This window comes from Lutra lutra, chromosome 17 (genome assembly GCF_902655055.1).
Source record: "Lutra lutra chromosome 17, mLutLut1.2, whole genome shotgun sequence".
NCBI lineage: Eukaryota > Metazoa > Chordata > Mammalia > Carnivora > Mustelidae > Lutra > Lutra lutra.
The window spans coordinates 46,191,692-46,207,517 of NC_062294.1; the positions used below are offsets into that span (position 1 = coordinate 46,191,692).

Below are 15,826 nucleotides of genomic sequence, written 5' to 3' on the forward strand. Positions count from 1 at the left end.
TCTGTAGAGGAAACAACCAAAAAACAAATTACAATGAGCTAATCATCTCGTTTGTTAGAAGGTGATCAGAGCAGGAAAATATGAAAAAAAAAACCATAACGGGTGGGGGGAGTTAGTAGCTTCCAAGAGGGATGTTTGCCGCTTTAGTTAGAGTGGGAAGGAATAAACTCACTGATAAGGTGCTATTTGAGTAAAACCCCGAGGGAGGGGAGAGAGCCCTCAGGATACCTGGAGGAAGAGTCTGTCCCAGACAGAAAGAACAGCCAAAGACCTTAAGAGGAGGGAGCGCTCCGGATATTTTTTCTGGAAGAGCAAGGTAGCTGGGACCCAGTGAGTGAAATCATAGGAGAGGATGTCCGGGTTTCGTTTATGGATTTTGTTGTTGTTTCCTTTTTTTTTTTTTTAACGGATTAATTACTTTTTAAAAACTTACAGAAAAGATTAAGATCAAATAGTGTCTTGGTTCCAGGTCAAGTTCCTGGACTCAGACTGTCGTTCAAAACTCATTTTCGACTTCCTGTAATCCTGAGGCAGCTAGTTCATGCCTTTGAGCCTCAGTTCCTTTATCTGTAAAGTGGGTATTGATAATATGATAGAGTTTTAGTGAGTATTTAGTGAGACAATGCAAAGAAAGCATTTGGCCAGGTGTGCGGCACGTATCCCACAAACTCTTTTTGGGGTAAGGTGGGACTCCTACACGAGGATAGTCATTTCCCCTTTAAAAACCCGATTGGGCGGGGAGCCAGCTTACCCCCCCCCGCCCCCCGCACCCTTTCCAAAATTTCCAATCCCCGCTTGGCATTTTCTGCCCGAAGGTCTCCGATTGGACAATCTGCGCCAATCAGAGGCTGGAGCGGGCTCTGTCAATGGCCCAGCTCCGCCCCTGAGCGGGCCCTGCCCCCCTGCCCGGTCAGCCCCGTTGCTATGGGGACTGGTGGGCGGCGAGGGGGGAAAGCCCCGGATGTTCGTTGGGGATTTAACATGGCGGCGGCAGTGGCCGCGGTGGCGGCGGCGCAAGAGAGCTGAGGGTGGTGTGAGGGTTTGGAATTCCCGGTCAAGCAGCTAGGCCGCGAGCGACTGCAGCGCCGAGCCGGTAGGATCACCGGTCTGGCCAGGGGATTGGGGAGGGCCGGGAGACGGCGGTGGGAGAGCGTTCACGCAAGTAGGGGGCGGGGCCGGTGGGGTCAAAGTTCACTCGAAGAGGGAAGGGTCGCTTCGGAGAGGTCAGGGGTCAGTGCTGCTGGGGACGGTGGTGTAGGGGAGATCGGGAGGTAATACTAGCGAAGGGGGGCGTGGCGAAGGGGACCACAAAGTTCGAAATTTGAAGTGGGGCCCGTTCGAGGGGGTCTGGGCGAGTGTCAGAAAATGGGGGTCAAAATTAATCATTTGAAGGGAGGGTGCGCTTCCTAGAGTCGGAGATCGCAGCCGTGGGGGCGGTGGTTTGGAGGTTTACCGGCGGCAGCCAGCGGAGCAGATGCATGAGATTTGGGGGTGGGGGGGTGTGCCTTATGAAGGGATCAGATGTGGGGCGTGGCCAAAGGGGGCAAAGGTCCCAATCTGACGGATGTTATACCTGAGGGGTCAATAGTTAAAACCCTAGCGGGAGGCTTTGCAGCAGAGGACGGGAGGGATGCCCAAGAGAGAGATCAGGGTGCTTCTTGGCCGGGCAAAGGGGAGCCCCCTCCCACAAATAGTGAAAATAATGGCAAACACTCATAAATCACTATGTGTCAGGTCATTTCAATGCTTTACATATATTTAATCCTCATTGCAACCTTATGCGGTTGGCCCAGGGTCATCTAATGAGTAAGTTGTGGGGTTGGGATTTAGACTCAAGTTCTGGTCCCAGAGATGTACTATGTTCTACTGCCCCTCAAATAATCACAATTCTGGCTAATATTTAATGAGGGCTAACGTTGCACTCAGCGCTCTCGTTTCATTATACCACAAGTTTGTGAAGTGGGTACTGGGTAGACCCACTTCAGAGACAGGAAAACTGAGGCTCAGGTCCATCTGCAGAGTAACACGGGCAGTTCCAGGCTGGGTCTGACAGATTCCCGAGCTTCTAACCCCCAGTTGTTACACTGGAGACTGGAAGATCTGTTCCTGGAAGCAGGGGCCTGGGCAAGGCTGAGCCACTCCCTGGACTGGAATGGATTGTCTTTGGGCTCCATGGAAGGGTGTGATCTGGGAAGAGAAGTTCTCATGGACCCATGGGAGTAGGGTGTTTGTGGGTGGCCCAGAGTCCAAGTGAGTCTGATGGGCTTCTGACTGGGAAGGGTGTCCCTGAGTGGGATCCAGTACAAAGCCCAGTGTTCTCTGTACTTAAGACCCCAGTCTCTCCTGGTGGTCCCAAATTGCTCCCACCTCATTTCCTACAGCTCTCCTTGCCTCTTCTCAAGTTCCAGCCCCACCGGCCTGTTTGCTATTCTTCAACTCTGCAGGCATATGCCACCCTCTGGGTCTTTGACCTTCCTATTGCCTCTGCCTGGAATCCTCTCCCTGGCCCCAGCCCCGTACTCACCGTCACCCACGTGCAGCACTTCTAGCATCACCTGCCTCTCACTGTCCCTCACACACTCTTTATCTCCCTGTCTGGTTTTCTCCCCAGGCACTTGTGCTTACCTTGTTTGTCAGGGCACCATGTGTTGTCTGCCTCCCCCCGCCCCAAGAATGTGGGCCCCATATGGCAGGAATTTCTCCATGTTATTTCTTCCCCGAATCCCCCCTGGAGCACTGTGGGGCCAGTGGACGGTGTTTGGTGGTTGAATGTTGGACACTGGGCTGGGCACTGAGACTCCGGCAGCAGACAAGACACAGAGCTGCCTGGCCTCCAGAGGCTCTTGGCGTCCCTTGGTGGGAGCAGACTGGAACCAGACCCCCAGCCAGTGATCCACAGCTACATATGGACCCCTAGGGTGCCCGGCCTGGGGGTGGGGAGGGCCTGGGGAGCCGGAGCTGAGGGGTAGCTGCCCGTATTGGTGGGGCAGCGCTAGGGACTGGTTCAGACCCAGCTCCGTCACTCCCGGGCCGTGTGACCATGGGCCAGTTTCTTTACTTCCTGGGCCTCCATTTCTTCCTCTGAAAAATGGATATGACAGTGACCGCCTCATGGGATGGCCGGGAGGGCGCAAAGCAGAAAGCGCGTGACCCCAGACCTGGCCCCCGCTCTGTGCTATGTTGGCATTAGTCCTGTCGCCTGGGGAAGACCTCAGAGATGGAGGAGGGCGCCTCTCCACCTGCCTTCTGGCTCTCCCAGGCAGCCGCTCCACCCCCTGCCGCCTCTGGCAGGGTCACCGGGTGGGCACACTGCCAGGCAGTTCTGTGAGGCCGGCCCAGCCTCCTCCTCATGGTGCCAGCTTGCTCAGCATCCCGGGCTTGGCGCAGATAAGCACAGCTACAGCTTTGCCGTCGGAGACCTGAACTCAGGTCCCTGCCCTGTCCCCAGCCGTGGGACCTCAGGCAAGTGCTTTCTTACTTACTACTTTTGTTCCTTAGGATACATTTTAGATTGGGGGGAAAAGTAAAGCCTTCAGTGAACAGAACCACCCCCCCTACGCCTCCAGCATCTGGCCTGGGATGGGACTCGGGGTGGATGGCGTTCAAGGCCCCGCTCCCTGCCTGCTTGCCCCGGTGCTGGATTTGGATTTGGTGTGTCTGTCTCTCTGCAGGTCTTCCTACCGTTACGACCTCTGAATTCATTCACAGATGATAGAGCCGCAGCTCTCAGTCCCGGCTCCCCACTGCTGTCAAAACTTTCAAAATTGCTCCAGCCCAGGCCCGCTAGGGAGCTTCTGACTTGGTTGGGGGTGGGGCAGGCCTCAGTACATGGTTCGTGGTTCTCGGGGGCCAGCCAGGCGGGACCACCGCTGTTCGACAGTTTGACGGCTGACGGAAGCGGTGCCTTGGGAGACGACTTGCCCTTTTCCGCTCAGCATTCGAGTGTGCGTTTCTCTCTGCGAGGACGTGTGTGTAGCTCTAGAATTCAGTGTCTCTGCTGTGAGTATGTCTTCTTGTGCTTGTGCCGCATAGGACTTACCTGGTCACCTGTTGGTGGACATTGGGGTGGTTTCCCATTGGGACACTGTGACAAGGCCACATTGAACATTCTAGAGCATGTCTCCTTGTATACTGTGGCCAGAGTCTGTCTTGGGCTTGTGGCTCACTGTGGACATGCCGTGCCTTCCAGATTGTTCTCCTAGGCAGTGGTACCAGTCTGCTGTCCCACAAGGCTCCAGGGCTCCCCTCACTCCATGTCCTGCTTTGGGGCAAATCCATAGGCCTTGCTGAAGTGGTCTACTCAGCCACGAGATGGTGGGCTTATGGCCCCTCCAGACTGGCTGGGAACGACTGGGAAGATGGTTCACGTGTTGGGCTTGGCGGGGACCTGACACCCACAGAGCCCCCACACCCAGGCTTTTGCCCTCAAGGACATCCAGGACAGTGACCACAGCTTTGACCCAGCTTTCCTTGGGAGGCATCTCTCAGCGTTGACAGTGGATAAGGAAACTGTACTGACTTGAACCATGTACCGAGGCCCGCCCCACCCCTGACCAAGTCAGAAGCTCCCTGGTGGGCCTGGGCTTGAACCTCCTCAGGAAGGGGGCAGGAAGGAGGTGGAATGTGGAAAGGGAGTGGCAGAGTCTTGTTATACTCTTTTCGTGTGTGACCACTGGTCCCATGGGTGACCCACATAGCCCCAGCCCTGCCTGCATGGATTTTAGTATACAAAGGCGAGGGACCCGTCCGAGACAATGACAGCCCAGCAGTGAGCCAGGCCTAAGAAAAGGAGGTGAAAAGAATAGAGCAGGTAGTGGGTATGGGAAATGCAAAGGTCCTGAGGTCCAATTGAGCTTGGGATGGTCAAGTACTATCAAGGAGGCCCGTGTGGCAGAGTAGGCAGCGAGGTCGGGAAGGTGGGGAACATGTGGCAGATAGGCCAAAGGCTGACAGGCTGAGGTAAGGAGCGTGGATTGTGTTCCGTGTATAATGGGGAGTCACTGGAAGGCTTTCAGCAACATCTAGTTTCCCTTTCATAAGGATCACCCATGTTGCCATGTGGAGAGTGGATCATGGGGGCAGCAGCAGGGAGACCCACAGGGAGGCTGCTCCAGCGGTCCAAGCAGGAGACGAAGGTGGATAGGATGAGGGGGGCAGTGATGGAAAACGGATCTGTGTGCTGCCAGGATTGTGAGGTCTTAACCGATAGATTTTTTTTTTTTAAGATTTTATTATTTTTATTTGAGAGAGAGCATGCACGTGTGTACATGGGGGTGAGGGGCAGAAGGACAGAGAGCATCTCCAGCAGGCTCCATGCCCAGTGCAGAGCCCAGCAATGGGGCTCGACCTCACAACCCTGAGATCATGACCTCAGCCACAGTCAGGAGTGGGACGCTTAACCAGCTGAGCCACCCAGGCGCCCCAGCTTTACCTGTATTAACCCATTTGATCTCCATAACAACCTACAAGGTGGGTACTGTTGTTATCCCCATTTCAGAGATGAGAAAACAGACGCACAGTGGTATGTGACGCGTCTAAGGTTACACAGCAGGCGAGCAGGAGAGGTAGGACTTAAACTCCAGGCTTTCAGACTCTAGAGTCACCACCTGTGGTGGCTGCCCCCCAGTGATTTGGAAATGGTTTGGATAAGACAAGGCCACTTCCTGTCCAGTTGGTTCTGACCCAGGCTCCTCTTTTAGACAGAAGCTCCTTGGAGGTCTGGTCAACCTGGAGTGTTTCTGGGCGCTGGGTCCCTCCCTCCCTCGCCCCCCCCCCCAAAACAAAACCCCTTCACTTTTCTTCCCCACAGCCTCACCCCTCCTTGTCCGGCTGGCTCACAGTAAACCAGACTTCCTGGCCAGACGCCGGTCGGGGTGTCCCCACCAGCTGTTTGTCCCATCACCCGAGCCAGGAGGCCACAGATGCTGCCAGCAGGAAACAGCCTCCTTCCAAGTCACAGCCGGGGAAATGGGACCCTTCCCGCCCCCGCCACCCTTTCCGGGGCTGGGGCTTGTTTTCTGCCAGATGCCTGGCCCAGAGGAAGGTGTTGGGGGGGCGGGCAAGAAGGGTCAGAGGGGAGCTTTCCCAGGTCCCAGGGGGAGCCAGCGATGGCAGATGTGACAGAAGCCACCACTCACAGCAGCCTGTCTCCCGGGGCCCTCTAGTGCTGCCCTGCCTTTCCCTGGGTGCTGCCACCATCCTCAGGGGCAGTGGTGACTTCTCTGCAGGGGCCACGCAGCCCACTCATGTCCTCAACCCACTAGCTGAGGTCCATGGGGAAGAACCAGAGCCTCCGTGGGCTTACATTCCTCACCTGTTAAATGGGCCGTCCAGAGGATCTTAGATCGTGCAGGGAAGAGCTCCCCGAGTCGCCTGGCACACAGTAAGCTTGTGGTAACAATTTAATAATTCAACAATTTTAACAATTTCCGTTTTTTCGTGCCATATCCCCTCTGGGCTGCAACCTCCCCTTCGCCAGCTCCCAGCCTCTAGTGATACTGCGGCTCACGGCCTGCCAGGTGCGGGCTGTGTGCCTGTGAGCATCATCTCTGCGGCTCTGCCCAGAGACCCTGAGGAGGAGGTGTTATTAACCTCATTTCTCTTTCCCAGCATTTTCATTTCAGGAAGGCACATTTTTGCTCTGTGCACATGCATTACCTCGTCCCCTAAATAATAATTGTGCACAGCACAGAAGGGTAGTATCCAGCGACAAGGACATCTCTTCCCCAAGACAGCCGTTGTTCCCGGCCCCTCATTTCTGTTTGTCCCCATGCTCTGCCCCCTTTTGTTTCTACCCAAATGGAGCCCGACTTCCCATGTTTGCACCTTGGCCTTTGCTGGCCACGTCAGGTTCTCCCAGTGGGGAAGTGGAGCATCTTTGTGGTGTGGAAAGCCCCCTGGGCTTCCTTTCCCCAGAGCTGGCCATCTGTGGGATTTGTACTTGCCCCAAGAAGGGGAAACCAGGGAACGGGCTGGAAGCCCCTCAGCCAACAAGGGGCAGATCCAGGCCTGGGACCCAGGCCCACCAGGCTCCAGCCTGGGGTTCCTAACCTGTGTGACACCATGGAGGCCTTGCGCTGGGCTCTTGAGGCCAGCTGTGTGGCTCCAGACCAGTCAGGTCACTGCTCTGTGCTCTGGTGTCCTCATCCACAGGATGGAGATGCTAATGGTGCCTTCTCAGGGTGGTTTTGAGGCTATATGGCATCATTTTCGGGCAAAATGCATAGTAAGTGCTGACACTGCCTTATTCTGTGTCATTGCATTTATTTTATTTATTTTTTTTTTAAGATTTTATTTATTTATTTGACAGGGAGATCACAAGTAGGCAGAGAGGCAGGCAGAGAGAGACGAGGAAGCAGGCTCCCTGCCGAGCAGAGAGCCCGATGTGGGATGTGGGGCTCAATCCCAGGACTCTGAGATCATGACCTGAGCCGAAGGCAGCGGCTTAACCCACTGAGCCACCCAGGTGCCCCTGTCATTGCATTTAATAGGCCACCTCCTGTGAGCTAACTGATCGGATCCTCCCAGCACCCCAGAATGTAGGTGTTACTATGATTCCTCTTTCGTTGGGTGGGGGGTGGGGGATTGCGACCCTGGGAGACTTGCCAGGGGTCACTCCCTCTGCCACTCCCAAACTAGCCCGAGGAATTAGAAGGCTCTCCCTCCCCATGTCCCCCATTGTCTTCCTTCCGGGCTTTGGTGGAGAGCACCTGACAGGTGGGGGCGTCAAGGCTGGGTCCCGGGACCGAGAGCCCCCTCAAAGGCCCTCCCAGCCCCCAACCCCAGGTGGCCTGCCTGGCCCTGGAAACTCCCGATAAAGGGGCATTGTGCTTCCAGCGGGCTTCCCCAGGCTGGTTTCAGCCACTCCCACAGGATGGGAAGGGCCCTCCTCCTGCTCCCCTCCTTACCCCCTCACTCCTCACTGCCCTCTCTGTCCTGCCCTTGTGAGGGAGAGGGAGAAAGTAGGACATGTGGGAAGGCAAGGCTGTTCAGCATATCTCCCCCAGGGTGGACCCCCAGGCACTTCTGCCTCCTCTCTCCCTAGGTTCCCCTCCTCTGTGGCCCACTAGGGCCTCCACAGCCTAGTCCTCCTGTGAATCTTCCACGGGCGGCCTCCCCCCGGATTATCTGACTCTGAGATACCCTATTGTGTATATATGGTTGTGTACACTGATGATTCTTCTACTTTTAAACCTTTAATAACTGCAAAGTGTAACGTGCCTCCGGAAATGGGCCTGAGTGCACTTGTCGGTTTAACATCAGGGTGCGATGAACGAACACTCGCCACGCTTAGGGGAAGAGCGAACACTGCACCCTGGGAGTCGCATCCCCCCTCCCCACCACCCTCTTGATCTCGGCCCCAGTAGTGATCAGTAGTGATCACGACCCTGACCTTGGGGGTCACCGTGTCCCTGCCTTTCTGGAGAGTCCCTGCCAGGCGTGCATCCCTGGATTACAGAATGCCACCTTGCCTGCTTTTGAACTTCACAGAAATGGCTGCCTTCTTTGATCCTGGTCTGCGGGGTCCAACCACGTGGCCGAGGGTGTCCGTAGTCTGTCCCCCCTCGTTGCTGTGTACTCTTCTAGTGTGAAAACAACCCAGAGCTGATCTCTCTGTCTCCTGCTGTGCGGGTGTCAGTGTCCGTGAACGTCCGGGGCGTGTGTGCGTACATTTCTCCAGAGAATTCTCCAGGGAAGCCGGGGCGGGGGCGCACGGGTGGCCTTCTGTGAGCTCTATCAGGCAGGACACCGAGACCCTGCTCCCAGATCCACACGCAGACAGGTAAAATGAGCCGGACTCCCAAGCCCCCATCTCCCCCACTGCCGGTGACCCTTTCTCATTAACAGGCACCATCCATCCTCTCGATGGGGCCAGCAGTCCCATGGTATCTTGACTCCTCTTGTCCTCTTCCTTCGCAGCCACCATGTCAGGAAAGCCACCTGCTCTACCTGCAGAGCTCCTCTGGTGGCAGCCACTGCTTAAGCCAGCCTCCTGTCTGTCCAGCCTGGACTGCCTCCCCACTCACCCCCCCATTGCCCCCCCCACCCCCGCCTGCAGTCTGTCCTCACATGAAGCCAGAGGGAGCTAGGGTCAGATCGCATTGCTGCCCTGCTGGGACCCTCCTGTCGCTTCATCTCCCTCAGGGATGGGTCATGAGGTCCTGGCCCAGCTTTCCTGCCAGCATCCCCTCCTCTCCTGCCATGCTGTTCTTGGAATATTCTAGGCTGGGGCCTGCCTCAGGGCCTTTGGTTCATGCTACCTGGTCTGGGACTGGTCACTCTCCCTTTTCTACCTTCCCGGGCTTGACTTTCTTTGTGGCTCTTACCATTGCTACTTACATTATGTTATGATTTGTGGGTCAGTTGGCTTCTTGTCATCCCTGCCCCTCATAACTTGGCTTCATGGGATGGTGGGTAGGGGGGACCCTTACTGTGTCCCTTGCTATAACCTCAGCTTGATCTATATGCTCCAGGATAGCTCAGTAAACACTGGCAGACTGAGCGTGATGGGGAGGGGGCATGAATGAGCCCGTGATAAGCCCTGAGTGTCGCTGCCATGGTGCATGGTGGGCCTGCCCCGAGTGAGGAGGAATGCCACTGGAAGGGTGAGCAGGAGTTGGCTGAGGGAGGGGAGGGGAGAGCGCAGGGGCCTCTGCAGAACTGAAGGGTAGCTAGCATCGCCCTCGACTCTGTGGTTCTGCGGTCTGGATTTGAACGCAGACAGCCGCTCGGGGCCTCTCCACGTCTTGCTTGTCCTTCTCTAGAATCGAGGCCACTCCGGTGTTCTAGGGCATCTCCAAAACTCTGCTCCTAACATACTTAGACCAGGGCCTGCGGTATAAACATGAACGTGATTGTTTTCGTTTTTCTACTACGCACACTCCAGAGTGCCTGGCCCTTCGTGGCCTCCAGGGACACAGCGGTTGGTGGGTAAACAGATCCAGTTGCTACCCATTTGGTGTCTGTCTCCTGGACTCTCGGCCTTCTGGGGCATCCCTGCTCCGAGGAAGGGGAAGACCTGAAATGACCTTGGGTCTGGGGAGTGATTATTCCTTAGGCTGATTAGTAGGGAAAACTAGTGGAAGGTTTGTACCTTGCCAGGCCCAGTGCCCCGCATAGCGCTCCCCTGCGTCTGCCCAGTCCCACCTGGGATCCCAGAAGGGGGCTCTGAGCATTCAGCCCATTTCACAGACGGGGAACGGGGAACGGTAGCACCTGTGGTGAGTGGTGAGTGCTAGCCGGGCCTGGTCAGAGCAGATCTGGCCGGATCTCCTCAGGATGCCATTTGCATTTCACTGGTGGCCGGTTGGTCACTGTCATGTGGAGCAGCTTTTCCCCTGTCTTCCGGGAACATCTGGAGCTCCTCCGGAAGATGAGAGCCCTGAGAGCCCGTTCAAGTCACTTGCCTATTTCCCATCGGGCTATCTGCATTTTTACTTGTTACTTTGAGTTAAATCCTAGGTTCTGCGTGAGAGCCTTTGTTTCGAAGTTGCTGTCATTCTCCCTGCCTGCTGCTAGTCTTTTCAGTTCCTTTATGGTGGCTTTTGATGAATAGAAGCATTTAATTTTAATGTGGTCAAATATATCACTCATATCCTGTAGAGGTTTATAATTCTGCCTCTCACCTTTCTTTGTTCTAGAATAGTGTGTGTGTGTGTGTGTGTGTGTGTGTGGTGTGAGGTAGGCATCCAATTTCATATTTGTCACCTGGATCCCCAGTCATTCAAGGACCATGTAATGAAAACAGACTGACTTTTCTCCGTGGCCACCCTTATCATAGGTCCCATGTCTGTGTAAGTGGTTCTGGTTCCGTTTCTCTTTCTCTTCGGGCATGTTCGCGTACTACCACCCCACTCTCACTTCTGTCCTTGATAAGAAGCTTTGATCTTGGGGAGAGCAAGCACTCCCGCTTGTTCTTCTTCCCGAGTGTCCCGGCCATTCTGGGCTGTTTCAGTTCTACTTCAGCATTAGACATGTATCTCGTCATGCGCCCAGATGCAACGTTGAGTCTCCCGGTCGATGGACATGGTCCATCTCTCCATTTATTTGTCTTCTCTGATGTCTCAGGAGAGTCCCACACTTTTCCAGCATCTTCCTTGCCCACTTATTGGTGGCTTAGTGGCTTTATTCTGAGGTAGTTTGTGACGTGGCTGGGGGAGGGAGTCTGTGCCTTCTCTTCTCACAAGGCGCCTTGCTCCCTGGGTTGCCTTTGCCGGGTGAGGCTCAGATGAGGGGCAGGAGCCCCCTACCCTCCCCCGCCCCAACTCTGCTTCCTCCTTGGCACAGCTCCTAGTCCCTGGCAGAGGGTGGGCAGGGTGCCCAGAGAGGAGGTTGTAATTTTCCTGAATGATTTCAAGGGCTAATTAAAGGTTTTCTTTGACTAATCAGCTTACGGTTTAATTATTGGGGAACAGGCTTAGGGCTGTGGGAAGCAACTCTGGTGGGGTCTCCCCACAGCGTGGCAGGGAGGAGCCAGGGCCAGGACCCTACCCCGCGGGGGTGGCAGGACCTGGGGATCCCCTGGCACTTTCCAGTGGGCCAGCTGGTGTTCTCCATCCCCGTGAAAGAAGAAGGGTGGAGGGCAGCATGTGTGGCCAGAGTCAGCACATGCAGTGTAGGGGCCCCTTCTCTGCTTGAAATCCTCCTGTGTTCCCCACTGCCTGGGGAGAGGACCCAAACCTGGTTCCTCCCCTGCTAGATCCGGCCCTGCCCCGGTCTGTTTGCACTTTAGCCTCGCTGACCTTTAAGTGCTCTCCTCTCGAGTTTCCATCTTGACCTAAGGGTCACCTCCTCTGGGAAACCTTCTTGGGTCACCCCTGCCCACCGGAGCAGGTGGTAAGCTCTGCGGGCTCCTTGTGGGCTGTCAGGGTCACTCACTCCACCACTGATAAGCACTCAGTGAAGGGGACCCCTGGGCAGGGCGCTGTGGTCCAACATTTGAGGTGGAGGGGACCCAAGAGGAGAAGGGGTTCAGGACCGGCACTTGGAGGAAAAGGCTAGGAGTGGGGATCCAGGACTGGGAGACCTCAGCCAGCTGATGCCTTCCCAGGGCAGGCTTCCGCCTGGACCAGACAGACACAGGATGGGCTCCTGGGAGTTTGCGAAGGGGGAGGGGACCCAGAGATGGCTGTGCCAGGCCCAGGCTTCATTCCTTGGATTCCTCAGCAGGCCCCAGACTCCTGGTGGCCCGAGGTGGGGGAGGGTGGGCAGGCAGAGGGGCCCCTGCACCTCCCCGTGGTGGGGACCGCCATACAGAACCCCAAGCCTAGACCATTTGAAGCCTAGTCTCTGGCTGTAGGGCCTGAGCATTGATCAGGGGTTTTGGGTTTTTTGAGTTTTTTTTTTAGGCTTCCTGTGTGACTAGCTGGGATGAGAGCCCCTAGCCTCCAAAACCAGCATATACATTCACTTTCACAATGTTTGGGGTACTTTTTGAGGCTTCTGACATAGTGTGACTGAGCCACATCACCGCCACAAGCACACGGTGGCATTGCAGACAAGGCAGCTGGGACCCAGAAGCTTCCAGGAGCCGCGCAGCCTCTGCCGCTGTCCTTTCTGCCGCCCCTGGGTCCTCCAGGTTCCCAGTGGGCCGCCTTCTCTGTCTCCCTCCTCTCTTCTCTCTTTCCATGTCTCTGCCTTTTGTCTCTCTCCCTTTTTCCCCTGCCCTCAACTTCTGCTTCTCTCCTGCTCCCCCCGCCCCCGCCCCACTTCCCCTGTTAGCCAGGATCCCACTGTAGCCACAGAAGGGGATGGTTCCCACAGACCCCAGGACAGCGGGTGGGAGGTGGGGATGGGTGGGAAGGATGCCGGTGTCACCTTGCCAGCCTCTCTTGCTTCTCCTGGCACCTGGAGTGGGGGCGGGGGCACACCTCCCGCTGACATTTGGGGGCACAGGGGCCAGCTTTGAGACCTCGAGGGAGGGCTGTCCATGCAGGCAGACCCTGACGTGACAGATCCTGTGACCCAAGATCCTTCCGTGGGCCCAAAAGTCTGCTGGTGTCATCTGTGACCGGTCACCATCTCAGGCTCCCGTGGGGTGGCCAAGGGTTTAATCTTGGCGGAGGCACACGCTGAAATGTGAATATTGCATTGCTGGAGCCGATACTGTGGGAACGAGGGGGAGTGAGGCCGGGGCTCTTGGTCGTCCCCGCTCGCAGGGCTCACTGGCCTCCCCTCCCACACCCGCTCGGGGACAAAGGCTGCCCATCGGGGCCTCTCCAGCTCTGACAGAGCGCCTTCTCTGACCTCGGGCCAGGCCTGGGGCCCCACATTTCTCAACATTGGTTCCCACAGGTTCCTGCTGCCTCCCGGGGTCACTGGGAGGAATGAGTGAGTCAGTGGCGTGTGTGACGCTCAGCACAGTGCTGCTGCCATCATTATGTCATTATGGTCACCTTGACCGTGATCACTGTTCGTTATTAGAGCAGGACCCGTGTTCAGATTCAGTAACCAAGGTTCACCCTGTGAGTGATCCATAACTCTTCGCTGCTAGAATTAGGTCACATTTCCTTTCGCAAAATGTTGAAAACGTTTGTATAAATGGAAGTGTTCATTCATGCTTGGGAGAATGGTCTCATGCCTTCCCCACGTCTGTGTCCCCGTCCACATCCCCATCACTGTCCCCAGTGTCCCGCAGTCAGCACGGATGACCAGGCTTTCCTGTCTGTAACCCAAGCCCCACCTCCCTGATTATTTCAGAACAATTCCCATACATCACGTACTTGAGCCATAAATTTTTCAGATTTTTCTTCTGTTAAAGATTAAAGTCTAAGAAAACAAACCCCACAATACTGTTGTCGCGGGAAGAAAAGAACTTGTGATTCCTTAAGATTGTCAGTTTCCCCAGTTGTCTTATCATCCTTTTTCAGCGTGCTTTTTTGTTTTGGAATCTAGACAAGGTCTGTGCCGGGCGTGTCTAGTTGACAGGTCCCGTAAGTCTTCTGTAGGATTTCTTGTGTCTGTTTTTCTGTGTGCTTGCTTTTCGCCTTGTGTATCTGCCAAAGACCCTCATACTTCGTCCCCTTGACTTTTCCACAGTCGAGATCCAGGCAGTGAATCCTTGTGGTGTCATTCAACTTGTTCCTCTGTCCCCCGTGTTTCCTTTTTTTTTTTTTTTTTTAAAGATTTTATTTATTTATTTGACAGAGAGAAATCACAAGTAGGCAGAGAGGCAGGCAGAGAGAGAGGAGGAAGCAGGCTCCCCGCTGAGCAGAAAGCCCGATGCGGGGCTTGAACCCAGGACCTGGGATCATGACCTGAGCCGAAGGCAGCGGCTTAACCCACTGAGCCACCCAGGCGCCCCTGTCCCCCGTGTTTCCTAAACAGGGACTCAGGTCTGGAAGCTCGATCATATTCAGGTGCTGTTTCTTTTACGGGTGGTGCTATGTGTATGAACCTCAGGTCAGCATTAGTATCTGGGTCACTTTTGAAGTAAATGTAGGCAGTACCTGGCTGGCTCTGTTGGTGAAGCATGCTACTCTTGCTCTTGGGGTTGTGAGTTCGAGCCCCATGTGGGGTGTTGAGATTACTGAAAAAAATAAATGTAAAGTAAGATCAAATAAAGTAAATTCCATTAAATTTAAAAAATTCAGTAGGTGGGGAAAAATGCTTCCCTTGCTTGTGGTCAGACTGGTACCAGACTTAGCAGCAGGGGCTTGAGGACCGAGGGTCGGGAACTGCGGGGGCACCCGGGAGGCACGGGTGGAGTGTCAGCCTCCAGCTTCCAAGAACCGTCTGTCATAGGAGTACATGGCTTTGGGCTCCTGCTTTGCTGGGATCATGGGCCCTCAGCCACGAGCCCCTCCCCCCGCCCCCCACCCCTCAGCCACCCCATCCTTGACTCCAGCTGCTTCAGCTGGCCTGGTGGTTATCCTGCAGGACAGAGCTGCTCTCCTGCCCAGGCTGTGTCTTTGGCCACCAGAGCTGCCCTGGGGAGCTTTCCCCTGCCCCACCCACTTCCCCTTCCGGACAGTGATGGGGGCAGCACCTCCCTCGGAGGGCTGTGATCAGGACTCCAGCAGATGGAGACCGGACAGAAAAGGGCGTGATGAGTGGCGCGCGCTGTTCCTCCACATTTAGCACAGGCCTCTTTTGACCTCAGCTCCACCACTTTCCCCTCCTAGCCTCCCTCCTGGCCACGCTGGCTGCTTGCATATTCTGGCACGTGTCAGGCCTGCTTCAGTCCTTGGGGCTTTGCGGCGGCCCTTCCCTCTGCCCTGATCGTGCTTCCCTGGCTCACCACGCGGCTTCCTCACGGCCCTCTGGTCTGACTCCAGCATCATGCCCCTCGGGGCCCTTCCAATGCTCTCTGTCCTCTCCCTCTGGTTGCACACCCTTCTGTTGACTTGTGTATTGTCTCATCTCCCCCATGGGAATGTCAGCTCTGAGGAGCCACTGTCTCCTTTACTGATCTGTCTCTGGTGCCTAAAACTGTGCCTGGCACACAGCGGGCGCAGAGTACAATCCTGGAGCGCATGGACAAGTGAGACAGGAACATGGTTAAGTGAGCGGACTTGGGTCCAGGTCCGACCTACCACGGACTGCTGGCTCTAGTACACACTGTGTGACCTGGGGCCGGCACCCGCCCTCGCTGAACCTTGGTCTCCTCCCCTGCCACATGGGGGTGTTCACAGCCCCCTGCTCGCTGCCTTGTTTGGTGCCAGCACTGTGCCTGCATAGAACGCTTTGTAGCTGGTCTCGCCACCAACCTGTGTCTCCAGCGTCTGGCCCAGCCGAGCCAGCCAGGGGCCGCCCCTACCGTGGGGACACTTTAAATCTTAAATAACTCCTTCCACTCTGTGTGGTGGGCTGCTGGGGCCCCGGAGCA

The 15,826-nt window shown here is 55.8% G+C and overlaps 1 protein-coding gene across 3 annotated transcripts in view; it reads left to right on the plus strand.

Moving 5' to 3' along the window:
- The first annotated feature begins 938 nt into the window (after positions 1-938).
- PAK4 (p21 (RAC1) activated kinase 4) overlaps positions 939-15,826 on the plus strand; it is a 42,858-nt gene continuing 27,970 nt past the window's right edge. Inside the window, exon 1 of one of the 3 annotated variants that reach the window (XM_047711362.1) lies at positions 939-1,093. The gene's annotated coding sequence lies outside the window, so the exon portion shown is untranslated. Of the gene's footprint in view, positions 1,106-15,826 lie in introns of all 3 variants that reach the window. The other 2 variants (XM_047711365.1, XM_047711364.1) reach the window with 2 other exon arrangements.